The sequence below is a fragment of the Eschrichtius robustus genome, chromosome 5 (assembly GCF_028021215.1).
Source record: "Eschrichtius robustus isolate mEscRob2 chromosome 5, mEscRob2.pri, whole genome shotgun sequence".
Taxonomy (NCBI): domain Eukaryota; kingdom Metazoa; phylum Chordata; class Mammalia; order Artiodactyla; family Eschrichtiidae; genus Eschrichtius; species Eschrichtius robustus.
The window spans coordinates 75,274,160-75,286,377 of NC_090828.1; the positions used below are offsets into that span (position 1 = coordinate 75,274,160).

Below are 12,218 nucleotides of genomic sequence, written 5' to 3' on the forward strand. Positions count from 1 at the left end.
TTTGACGCAGAAGTTACTACGTGGGGAGTAGGGGCTGTTTTAAGTTCATCAGGGTACACCTTCCATTTCCTCCTAAAACTGTCACACTCCAGCAGCTAAGATCTCAAAGAAGCCTCAGTCCCCTTCTAGAATCTTTCCCTCCCTTGCTTCAGAAGGGAGCAACAGTCCTTCTTTTCAGACGAGCGGCGTCCACAAGCCATAAGTTTGCAGCAAACTTTCATTTAGACACCAACGCTCACCCCAAAGTCCTGCCACTTAACCAAGGAGGCAAAAGTATTCCACCCCACCGCCCTGCTCCCGGTAAGAATGAGCCCACGTTCTGTCGGTGCGGAAAAATTCTAAATCTCTCCCCAGATTCTGCCACCACCCACCCCAACACCGGACTCCACCCGGTCAGAGAGGGACCACCCCCCGCCCCAGAACCCAGGGGGCGGGGGCACGGGGGTCTCCCGGGAAGCACACACCTTAGATTGATCCTCTCGCGCGAGGGGAGAGAGGGCAGAAGCGCCCGTTTCCTCGGGCCTGGGCGGAGTCTCTGCCTCCCCCGAATCAGCGCCTCGGTCCGGATACTCGCAGCGAGGCGCGCGTGGATGTCACGCCCCGAACAAGCAGGGCGACTGTAACCCGACGCACCAGAGCAGCCGCGCCCCCGCCTCCCCCGAAACTCGCTCCTCCCGCTCCCCTCCCCGAGGGTCGACCCCGGCGGCGCGACCGCCACAAGCAGCCGGATACCTCGGGCCCAGGCTCCGCCGACCCAGCGGGGAAGCGCGGAAGTGGAGGCGGGGGACCCGGCCGGGAAGGCGGGGAAGCGTTGCGAACTAGCGGGCAGAGAACGAGCGAGGTCTCCGCCTCCAAATGAACATGACTAGGCCGGGGCGCGGGGCCCGCGGGGATGGGCCGCGGCGCGGCGTGTGCGTGGCCCTGGCCCCAGGCCGCAAGTCCTGCCCGCGTCTTCGCCCGGCCTCACTCCAGACCCTCCGCCTCGCCTCGCCAGCCGGCTGGCGGGCCGGGAAGCCTCGGCGGGGCTAGGCCGGGGGAAGACGGCGGGGGTGTCGGATTTCCTCCGCCTTCCTCCTTGTGGGCCGCCCTCGCCACCTGCCCAGGAGAGAGGAGACTCTCGTCCGCCTGCACGCCGGCGGGGCTGGCTTACCTGATTTCTCGTTACTCGCCCCCGAATCTGGCTTCCCCTATTCGGCGGGCAGGCTTCCCTGAGCCTAGAAACGCGTCTGGGAGGCAGGCGGACCCCTGGGACCCCACCGTCAGAGCCCAGAGCCTTCGCCCGGGCTCCCCCCGCGCGCTCTGGAGGCGCGCCCGGCCGCCTGACCCCTGGCTGAATGTCAGCGAGAAGACCCGCAGGGAAGACCAAGCCCAAGCTTCAGGGGGTGGGATGCTGAGCACGGGCTCCTCGGGCCCAGCCTCGTACGGGTGGGGGGAGGGGAGAGCCCAGGCAGCAGAGCAGCAGGCTTCCCAGTTGCACCCCCAGAACCGACCCTGCCCACTGAGCATGCCCAGCTCACTTGTTGGCACTAGAAGTGCTAGGCGAGGCCAAGGGGGCCCAAGGAGGACGCAGATGGGGATCAAATTGACCCATTTCTTTAAGTAAGGTCTTTCCTCCGAAGATCTCTGGGAGCTTTACACGTAACGTTTCTACCGTGGTATTGGAAAATACCCAGGGAAGGGTTGGAAAGGCCTTCCAAAAAAAGGCAGCCAAATTAGTTTGAAACAAAAGCGCAGGGGTGGGTTTTTTTCAGCCAATTATTTCTTACCACTTACTAATTTCTTTAAATACCAGTTAATTATTATAATTGACCCAGAGGAATATGTAGTTTCATTGGGTCCCAAACTCATAGTAACAGGAAACCAGCCTATCCAATGGGTAGTCTATCCAGTGGAACAGCGGGGGATTGGGGCGGGGGGGGGGGGGCGGTGTTAAATGATCAATACTAGGTTCCCATCCCCACACCAGCTGAATCAGTTGGTGGATGGAACCTGGACATCTTTATATTTTAAAACTATGGGTCTCAAAGTGTAGCTGGGGGAGCCAGCATCACCAAGAGAACTTGATAGACATGCAGATTCTCGGCTTCACTCCAGACTACCTGATTCTTAAACTCTGGGGCCAGGGGCCTAGCTGATTGAACAAGCCCTTCAGGCGATTCAGGTGCACACTACAGCTTGAGAACCACTGTTGAAACCTTCCCCCCACCCCATGATTCACGTGAACACCCAGGCAGGGTTGAGAACCCCTCTAATAGACCATTGCTTTCACATTTTTTGAAATCCTAAACATTTGTCTAGAAGAGCAACACGTTGCATAGAAAAGGACTAATCTGGCAGAATTGAGGTGCCAGTCCTGGATTTTCTTCCCACTAATTCTCCCAGGACAGTTCAGTGCTTGGAAAATGGAGACAACATATTATTCACTTTTGCACCTAGCACAGTCCCTATAACATAGTAGATGTTCTGTAATTGTTAATTGATATGAAATGAATGCTCAGGTGAACAATTTGTTCTGAGCCCTATTATGTCTGCTGTTTATTTTCCCCACAAGTCCTGGTCACCTTGCTAGCTAACAAGCCAGCAGGGGTTCAGTTCTCATCAATAACCCATGACCGTCCATGATGGTCCAATCCAAGTCAGACCCTGACGGAATAGAACATGGGAGGAGGTAGAGAATTTTGAGGTGAAAAAACTCAGAAGCACTGGACATGTTTTCACTTGCCAAGGCTGGGGCGCAAAGCAACCAAAGGAAAGCAGGAGGACCCTAGGCATTGGTGGAATTCAGGAAAGGTATCAAATGAAAAAGGTGTGTATGGGAGGGGTTAAGAGAGGAGAGATAAGAAAGCTTAACATGCATGATAAGCATACAGCTTACTCTGGATCTTCTTTTTCTAAACAACCCACCTCAGCCCTCCTCTTCCCCGTGCTCCATGCACATCTAATCTCAACTACAGCCTTGAAAAAAATTTTTTAATTAGAAATCATTGTAAAATAATTACTTCCAATTACTGCATAAAAACACAGCTGATTTGTAGTTATTCAACATAAATTAGGCATCCACTTTTATTCAAGGCAAAAGTGGTAAAAAAATTAACTTTTCAATATATACACTAGATAATTTCAAAATGCAGAGGTTTATGATCCTTCTGCTTTAAGACCGACAGACTCACAAAATCAAAACCTATTCCCTATTTACTCCATCAGTATCTTCTAGAAGGAATAAAGTATAAAAATAATTTTTTCCTTTTAGCCTTGAACATAATGCTTTAAAACTTAGGTTACTATTTATGAGTACCTAAAGTAGCTTTCCACCTCTCTATCTCTGCCCCTGGGTCTTGCTTATTATGATAAGAATTCCACTGAAAGAATTTGGTTGCTGATTGAGGTATCTAACAGTAATGTAATTTCCCATATGGGTAAGCAATTTCTTTTCATTGTTAAGATAATTTTATGGGGAGGAGGGCAATAATCATTCATTTAGAAATTACTCTTCAGAATTAAGTATTACACTAGATACACAAACAATATTAAAAAGAAAAGTCTTCCCTACACACATACACTTGCTACAGCTTCTCATGGAATTAAAACCAAACAAACATGTTGAGGGCTAAAAAGGGAGAAAACTGAGTGAGGGTGTAGGAGGAGAAGCACTTATCATAACTAAATTTAAAAACATGAAGTAATTATTTCAGCAGAAAACGATCTACTGACCTGACCAGTACCTCAGAGAAGTTAGAGTCTTAAGTGTTTCTCCTTGTCCTCATAAGCATGACTCGGCATTTGGAATGAAACTATGTTTACTGTCTTTCAGATTGAGGGTGTCAAATAACTTTGGTGCCACCTAACTCTTCTCATGTGCCTACGGAAACTTCAGGACTATCCTAAGTTTTCAGTCTCACATGGCTACCGAAATCTGAAAAGCTTTCCCCTTTTCCTTCGTTCCTATGTAAACAAAGCCTAAATTCGCCTGCCATTAATTTATCTTGCTTTTGTAGTGTTGTCAGGTAAATTTGGGTTATTTTCTATAGTCTAGTATAACAATACAAGCGAGAAGTTCTTCCCTTCCCAAGCCTGGAGAGTAGGCTCCCTGACGCTTAGACATCTTCAACCCAACTGCTGGGGGTGACCTTTCCCCCAAATGGGGAACCTTCCATTGGTGATTCTATTACTCACCTTTTATGACCATTTACCACCTGCCCAGGGTCAACTGTTTTAGCCCCTGCCCACTTCTAGAGAGGAGCACATTTTCCCTGAGTGTTCATTGGTTATCAAAGCTCATAATAAAATTATGGAATGTAAGGATTGAAGGGGCCATAAATGTTATTAACTCACAGACTTTTGTTTTACAAATGATGAAACCAAGGCCCAGAATTATTAAGTACTTTACCTAAAGTTACAGAGTTAGCCTAACATAGAGCCAAGACTAAAATGAGAAACTGCTTGGTATAGAGAACAGTGTGTGGGCTTCAAATCCATCCTCTTCTAAGTTATTTAACCTCTAGCCACTCAGAGCCTCAGTTTCCTTATCAGTGAGAATATACTGAGAATAGCAAACATTCAATACTACTTACTCTGTGTCAGGCACTAGTCTTAACAAAGTACTTGTAATCTTTAATCCTCAGAATAACTATGAGTTTTTTGGTTTCTTGGCTTTGTTTTTACAAAGTGGGAAACTGAGGCACAAAATTGTTAAGTAACATGCCCAAGATAACACAGCTAGCAACAGCCAAACTGGAATTGAATGGGATAATATATGTAAAATGCCTAACATGTAGATTGTCAATAAAAGTATCACCAATGTCATTTCCCTACCCTGAACCCCACACATTCTGACTCATGGTCCAATACTGGGCCAAGACACCTTTGTTCTGAGCTTTGATTGCTGTGTATGCTCACATCTTTCTTCCATTATATTATTTTAGTACTTTACATAATTTAGGAAGTACTGTATGTACCTATAATCTTATCCATTGTTAACAACAGTTACAACATTAAGAAGATAACCAAACATTAAACAAAGACTTCAAGTTTACTACGTACAAAAAAAAAAAAAAAGCCCACTAATATGGAGTTTCTAGAAGATTAGCAGTGCTGTCCAGAAAAATCTTAAATCCTTGAACAGGACTGGACCAGTACCTTTGGGGCTTGGAGATTAGAGCAGGTCATTTATCATTTAGTGGGCCTCCACCTCCTTGTTACTTGAATTCTTAAAAGCAGAACTATAGACATCTAAAAATATCCAACAGAAAATCTTCCCACGTCAGTGATTTCCAAAGAGTTAGGATCAAGAATGAGGTAAAAAAGCAGTATATGATCCTTGAAAAGATGAAATGAAAATACTAAATATATTTTAATAGGTTTAACCCATATTTTAATGGGTTCTTTAAGGTTTATTTCTGCTTTATAAGAATCTGGGAAAGTATTCTTGAAATAAAATTTTAAGGCATCAATATAAAGTGACACCAGGAAACTTACTTAGATGTAAAGGTCTTACGGGTAAAGGAAATATGAACTTCCTTGGGCAGGCATCCACTTTGTTCTTTGGACAAGGCAGCACTGAAAACAAATGTTGGTGATATAAATTGAGTAATGTTGTCTCTGGAACATAGCCTGCTATTTAATAGCAGGAGGAAGGTTGTGGGCAAGCAGATATGTCCCAAATAACTCATGCAGAGAACATGAAAAAGTATTAGGTTCTGATGTGGGAGCTGAAACAAAATGAAGGATTGGGTTCTTCAGAGGAACTGTTTATGATTCAGTGAAAGAGGCAAATGAGCCAAGAGTAAACAGCCCAAGAAACTGGAGATTTGTTCAGTTCCGTGTCTGAATACCTGTTACATAACCTGGAGATGGCTTCAATCTCAGCAGTAAATGCTTAAAATAAACTTGACTACAGTTTGTAATGTTATAATGTGATTTTTTTTGAATGAATGAATCTGAATAGCAAAAAAATAGAGCAACAATAGCAAAGGACAGGGTTTATGCCTGTGCCTGATTAGCTTTAAAATAAGAAGAACGTTGCGTCTTAATTCAGCAGCCTTGAAGCATGTGGGCAATGACCTAATTTCTGCCAAGCCAAGAGGAAAGCCCTTTACACACAGGGGTATAGGCCAGAGAGTAACACGTGCTGTTCCCTCAGCAAATACCTTGGACTCAGAAGGGAATCTCCTTCATTCCTCCTCTATCAGCAGAAGCATCATGCAAAGCCAAAAAATGAACCATGGAAAAGTAGAGAATCTTTGTTCTGTTATCTTTGAGTTACATATTGAAGTTTATTTTTTAAATAGCTCTTTTGGGGGGCATAAAACAAAAGAAGAGAATGGTTCAATGTAACCTTCATCAAAGAGAAATTTGAAAATGTAATGGAAAGTCTATTAACATTCTCTAGACCACACTGTAAATAGATAATCCCATTTCCTTCTTGCCTAACTTTTAACCCTGGTCAAGTTTCTGAGAACTAAGACAGCCTGACATGTGATAAAAAGCTAGAAACTGATGTCAGGGCATCTGAAAAAACAATTGTTTTCCTAGTAAATTTAGAGTATGTGTGTTCTAAAAATATCTTTCAATAGTCAAATGTGGAGGAAGACACTTTTTCCTGAGCATGTGCTCTTCACTATCAAACTGAGCCTCTCAGAGTTTTGAAAAAGAGTAAAAGTCCAGCCCTCACAAAGATGGCCTTCCTACAGTGGGTCTCAAAGTGCTGCAGGGTGGAATTCTAGCTTTTCCATGATTTTCCTCACCCTAGACACAATTTACATTCCTGCTTTGGAGCTATGTGAAAGCAAATTATCCCCAGGCTTAAGGAGGTAAAGTGAAGACTTAAAAGCTATCCTATTGTAGGCTGAATAGTGGCCTCCATGGAACCTTTGAATGTCACCTTATATGGGGGATGGGGAGTATTAACAGATATGATTTAATTAAGGATCCTGAGATGGAGATGTTTTCCTGAATTATCAGGGTAGACCCTAAATGCAGTCACATGTAACCTTATAAGAAAGAAGTAATAGGGAGGGTTTACACAGACAGAAGAGTATAAGACAATGTCATCATGTACACAGATTAGAGTAATGCAGACACAAGCCAAGGAATGCCAGCAGCTGGAAGAAGCAAGGAATGGATTCTCCCCCAGATCTTCTGGAGAGAGTGCAGCCCTGCTGACCCTGATTTCAGTCCAGTGATACTAATTTTGGACTTCTGGCCTCCAGAACTGTGGGAGACTATATCTCTTGTTTTAAACCACCAAGTTGGTGGTAATTTGTTACAGCAGCAGTTGGAAACTAATACAACTTCTTCCTTCATTTATTTTCCTTTGACACCAACATCAATCTATCTCTGTAGAGCTAGCCCTTCAGTACATCACTGGCACTTGTAGGGTATTCTTCATTCGAGATGCCAAAGCAATTTACAGCCATGTAAATGGGCTCAATTTTCTGCCTTGTGGGACATTCAAGCAATACCAGAAACTTTCAAAATTTGAGAGGTGCCTGGATCTTTTTCTCTTTTTTTTTTTTTTGAGCTTTCTAATAAGTGAAGAAATACCAAAACAAGGTTGAAAAAATTATGGTATAATTTGAATGTTACAGTTAGCCAACTAATGCTTAGCAGAAGGAATATGTCGGTAATTGTCCCTATAGCTTCATTTAGAGATAAGAGCAAAATTTTTAATTTGAGGTCTGTGGTAGATGGTTTGACACACTACCCAGATCCTCCTTCAAGCAGAAATTCTTTCACCAGCTGCTGGAATCATCTCCAGCTGCCAACTCAATGAGAGAGCTGCCTCATTCAAGGCCATCCCTTTCCTGAACTGGTCCATACCCTGTGACTGAGTGAAGCAGGGGTATAAAGGCTCAGCTGGATAATTGAGAGATAACTCTAATGGGCTGTGTATGCTCCAGAACTCCCTTAGGGGGTGAATGGGGCTTTGTTGAGCTTGCATCACAATTCTGCTTCTCCCTCTGTCCACTTCTGCTTCTGCACTCTTCTTTTCACAAGTATCCCTAAAAATAACCTGCATGTCATACTCTGTCTCAGTATCTGCTTCCAGAAAACCCAAGCTGAGTCAGGGCCTTTGATAAATGGGAAGCCCAGGTAACCAAACCCTTGAGTTCCACAGAATTTTAAATTCATTCTTTCTCCTTGCTCTGATTTATCCACTGGGATTATACATTTCTGTCCAGCTCAAATAAAGAACCATTTCCTAGAGCCAGGAGCCTTTGCAATGTGCTCTACATATCCAAGGGCACCAGGCTTCTCTGAACCACATATAGTTCAGGAGTATGAGTTGCCAAATTTTTCCCCAAACCCTACTTCCTTTCAAGTTTCTCTAACTTACGTGTTTCTAATTTTAGTCAATCAATGGATATTTATTGAGCACCACCTATACACCAGGTACTGTTCTGTTGTTCCAGGGATACAGTGGTAGGTGCCTCGTATCACATAGTCCAGATTGTAGCATGTGATAGGCTCTAGGTTGACCTTTACATATGCCTTCCAGGCAAGGTAAAATGAAGTAATTAGGCTAGATGTAAGACAAGGAGTGGTGGGTCTGGGGCAAATTGGAGAGAGCATACCACAGCTAAAGAGATTGCTCTACCTAAACCTGGTGATCAAACTTTGTGCTACCAGCTAGGACAGCAGGTGTATGCTTCCTTATGTGATGTAATATGAAGTCTGCATTATCACCTCGGAATTATTTTTGCCCCAAATGTTTAACCTAAATTAGTCAAGCCTTTAGATCTGAATCCCAATCCACAAGATAACTGACCCCTTCAATGAGACAATGCTGTAGAAGAAAAGAGGCAACAGCCTGATCTAGAGTAAAAGTGACTTATGTGACATAACTAAATGCAATGCATATGTTTTAATTGGATCCTGGCTTGAAAGGAAAATGAATCTGAAAGAAACTTTGGGACAATGGGGAAATTTGAATATAGACTGAGTAAAGATGACCTTTGGGAATGATGATTGATTTTTTTCTTCAGCATGATAGTAAGATTGCAGTTCTGTAGGAAACTGTCCTTATTTTTAGAAATGCATGCTAACATATTTAGGGATGAAGTAATATAACCATTTTAAGATGGTTCAGCAAAAATATAAATGTATATAGGTATTTACTTTTATAATAAATATGGAAAAATATTAACTATTGTTGAATCTAGAGGTAGGTGAATAGATATTTATTTGTATTTCTACTCTTCAGTTAGCCTTAAGATTTTCATAATCAAAATCTTGAGAGAAAATAAATGGGGCAGCCTTTACACTGCTCTTGCCCATTGCAGTCATGTAGGAATTAGGCCCACTGTTACTAGATACTCTGAATTTTCAAAAGAAGCCGGAAATCTGGGATTTTTATATAAAATGCTTTTCCCACGTAAGAAAATATTAGCAACCACATCTAAAAGCAAATCGACAACAACAACAAAACCTCTGTGCAGGCCTGAAACAATGCATTTGGATGCTGAAGGTCTAGGCTCTAATCAGCATCTCTGATTCAGATCTTTGCACCTTAACACTTTTCCTTACACGTTGGCTCTGACCCTCCATCCCTGATTTTCTTCTTTCTCAACGTGACATCTGGCTAACTCAGTCCTTTTCTCACCCTTGCTCTTCTTTTTTCCCAGCTGGCCTCTACTGCTTTGCGGTTTCATTGAGCAGTTGACAGATAATGTGAGAATTAATCAGGCTATGGATTTCTCTGGAGTATCAGATAATTTAGCAAACTGAGAATTGTTTAATAATTATCCTAGGGCACTAAACATTATCCTAATGATCTAAAGTAGTTATTAAACCTTCCCACTTAAGATTATTAAATTGCAACATCTGTCTCCAGGAAGCATTTCTATTGCATGTAATATTTGTAAAACATTTACAACTGCTTTTAGTTATATCTCAGACCCTATGATACGTTTATAGTTTTTTTCCTTATTTAATGGCTAAAAACACTAGGCATGGAGTCCTAAGGGTAACTTGAGTCCTCTGTAGGAGAAGGTATTAGACCTAGGAAAGCTTCCTGGATGACAGGCTGCTGTTTATCCAACTGCACCACGTTCTCTCCAGGCCTTGTTTGCTTTATTAGCTAATTACCAGGCTGCATATTCAACCCAGGTTCCAACTTTATTAAGGGCTATTTACTAGCTAAAATCAATACCGTTTCGATTAGACACCTGGCATTGCTTTTGGTAACTAAGCATTATTTGGGCTTCACTGCTTTTACTCCATCAGGGAGATGGGAAAGTGCTTTGTTTTGATTTTTTACACTTAGTGGCTACTGCTCTTAGCAGTAGGAGATAAAAGGGCAGTTGAGACTTGCTTTGCCAAGGCAAAGACTAGGAACAAACACATAATATTTACTGCACAAGGAAAGGGGCAAAGAAAAATAGAATGACAGCCAGTGATTTTCCTATTTTAAAGCTCTTTTTTCATTAGATAAATCTCTTTGGATATATGTCTGGCACACCAAGCACCACATTAGCCCTAAAAATAAAAAGATAAATAAAATACACTCTCCAACTTGCTTAAGTTGGAAAGAAACAAAATTGAAACAATAATAACTATAAAAGAGTGAAAAGGGCAAAAAGTAGATGTGGAACTGGGTTTTGACATAGCATAGGAAAAGGGAATGATTTATTCTTTCTAGAAAGAAAAATGCCAAAGAAAGCATTTTTGTTGGTGGTGATGGTGAAATAAACAAAAAAGGTCCTTTTTAATATAGGTATTTTATTATGAAAGTACAGTTGTTCCCCTTTATCAATGGGGGAACATTCCAAGACCCCAGTGGATACCTGAAACCACAGATGTTACTGAACCCTATACATAACTATGTTTTTTCCTATGCATGCATACCTATGATAAAGTTGAACTTATAAATTAGGCACAGAAAGAGATTAACAAAAGTAACTAATAATAAAATAGAACCATTATAAAAATATACTGTAATAAAAGTTATGTGAATGTGGTCTCTCTTTCTCAAAATACCTTATTGTACAAATTTAATGCCTTTGCCATCTTAACTAAGCACTTACCATACACTGTGGCTGTAACTTCTGCAGTTTGAGGTACAACAACAAAACCAACTCAAACTTCTTTTTCTTTCTATATAAGTTTACGGTTAGAAGATTCCTTCTTACTGTAGATCTTAGCAACCTCAGCACACGAGTTTTTTTCTCTCTGTATTAGGTCGAGAACTTTCAACTTCTCACTTTATGGCTTCTCTGGCATATCTGAGTTGCCACCATCACTACTCTTGAGCTTTGGGGCCATTATTAAGTAAAATAGGGTTACTTGAACACAAGCATGCAACAGCCTATCTGATCTCATAACCTAGATAGCCACTAAGTATAAATTGATTATTTCTGGAATTTCCCATTTCATATTTTAGGAGCACAGTTGACCACGGGTAACTGAAACTGTGAAAAGCAAAACTGTGAATAAGGGGGACTACTACTCGAATCCATGGTCATTTTGTAAACATGAAAATATACAGACAAAAAAGAGAAAGAAATCCCTATGGTTCCATCACTCAGATCACAACCATTGTTAATAGTTTGCTATAAACATATTACAAATGTTTTCTATTATGTATATGCTTTCATTTAACAACACATAGAGAACATCTTTCTATGAAAATAAACATTTAGACATGATCCATATCATCATTTCTACTGGCTGCATAGCATTTCAGTGGGAAGATATAATCTATTCAGCCAATCTCTTATTCAAGGACCTGCAAAGATGGCTTCCAATCTGTATTATAGACAACACTGCTTTGAATATCTTTGTATTCATGTCCAAATGATTCTTAAGGATATATGCTTCAAGTGGGATTACTGAGCCAAATCTGATGAACATTTAAAAAACATTTTAACACCTATTATTAGCTTGCCCAAGGAAAGCTTTCAGGTGGAAGGGATACTGGAGCTGGGTGTTAAAGGATAAGCAGAAGAGTGGGAAGAAAAGTGAGAGAAAGACATCACCAGGAATGAGCTCATTATCTTCAAGTTGTTCTGAGGTCATACTCTAAACCCAGGCATCTTTTGGGCTAAATCAATAAAAAGGAACAGTAGTTTTATAGAGAACTCTGAGGGTAATGTAAGGTAAAAGATATAAAGGATAAGGGTTTTTTGTTTTTTTTCTTTCAACACTTGAGAATATGCTAAGGAGTTGGAGCACTTTCTGGAATGCTAACATGAACATTTTCATGATCCATAACACCAGGC

At 41.7% G+C, this 12,218-nt stretch overlaps 1 protein-coding gene across 4 annotated transcripts in view; it reads right to left on the bottom strand.

Annotated features, from left to right (window-relative positions):
• Positions 1 to 12,218, bottom strand: part of GPD2 (glycerol-3-phosphate dehydrogenase 2) — a 200,414-nt gene that overhangs the window by 131,111 nt on the left and 57,085 nt on the right. The window contains exon 1 of one of the 4 annotated variants that reach the window (XM_068545089.1): positions 1,151 to 1,257. The exons of 1 other annotated variant lie outside the window; for it this stretch is intronic. The gene's annotated coding sequence lies outside the window, so the exon portion shown is untranslated. Of the gene's footprint in view, positions 1 to 464; positions 679 to 732; positions 964 to 1,150; positions 1,258 to 12,218 lie in introns of those variants that run through there. 2 more of the 4 variants (XM_068545090.1, XM_068545087.1) reach the window with 2 other exon arrangements.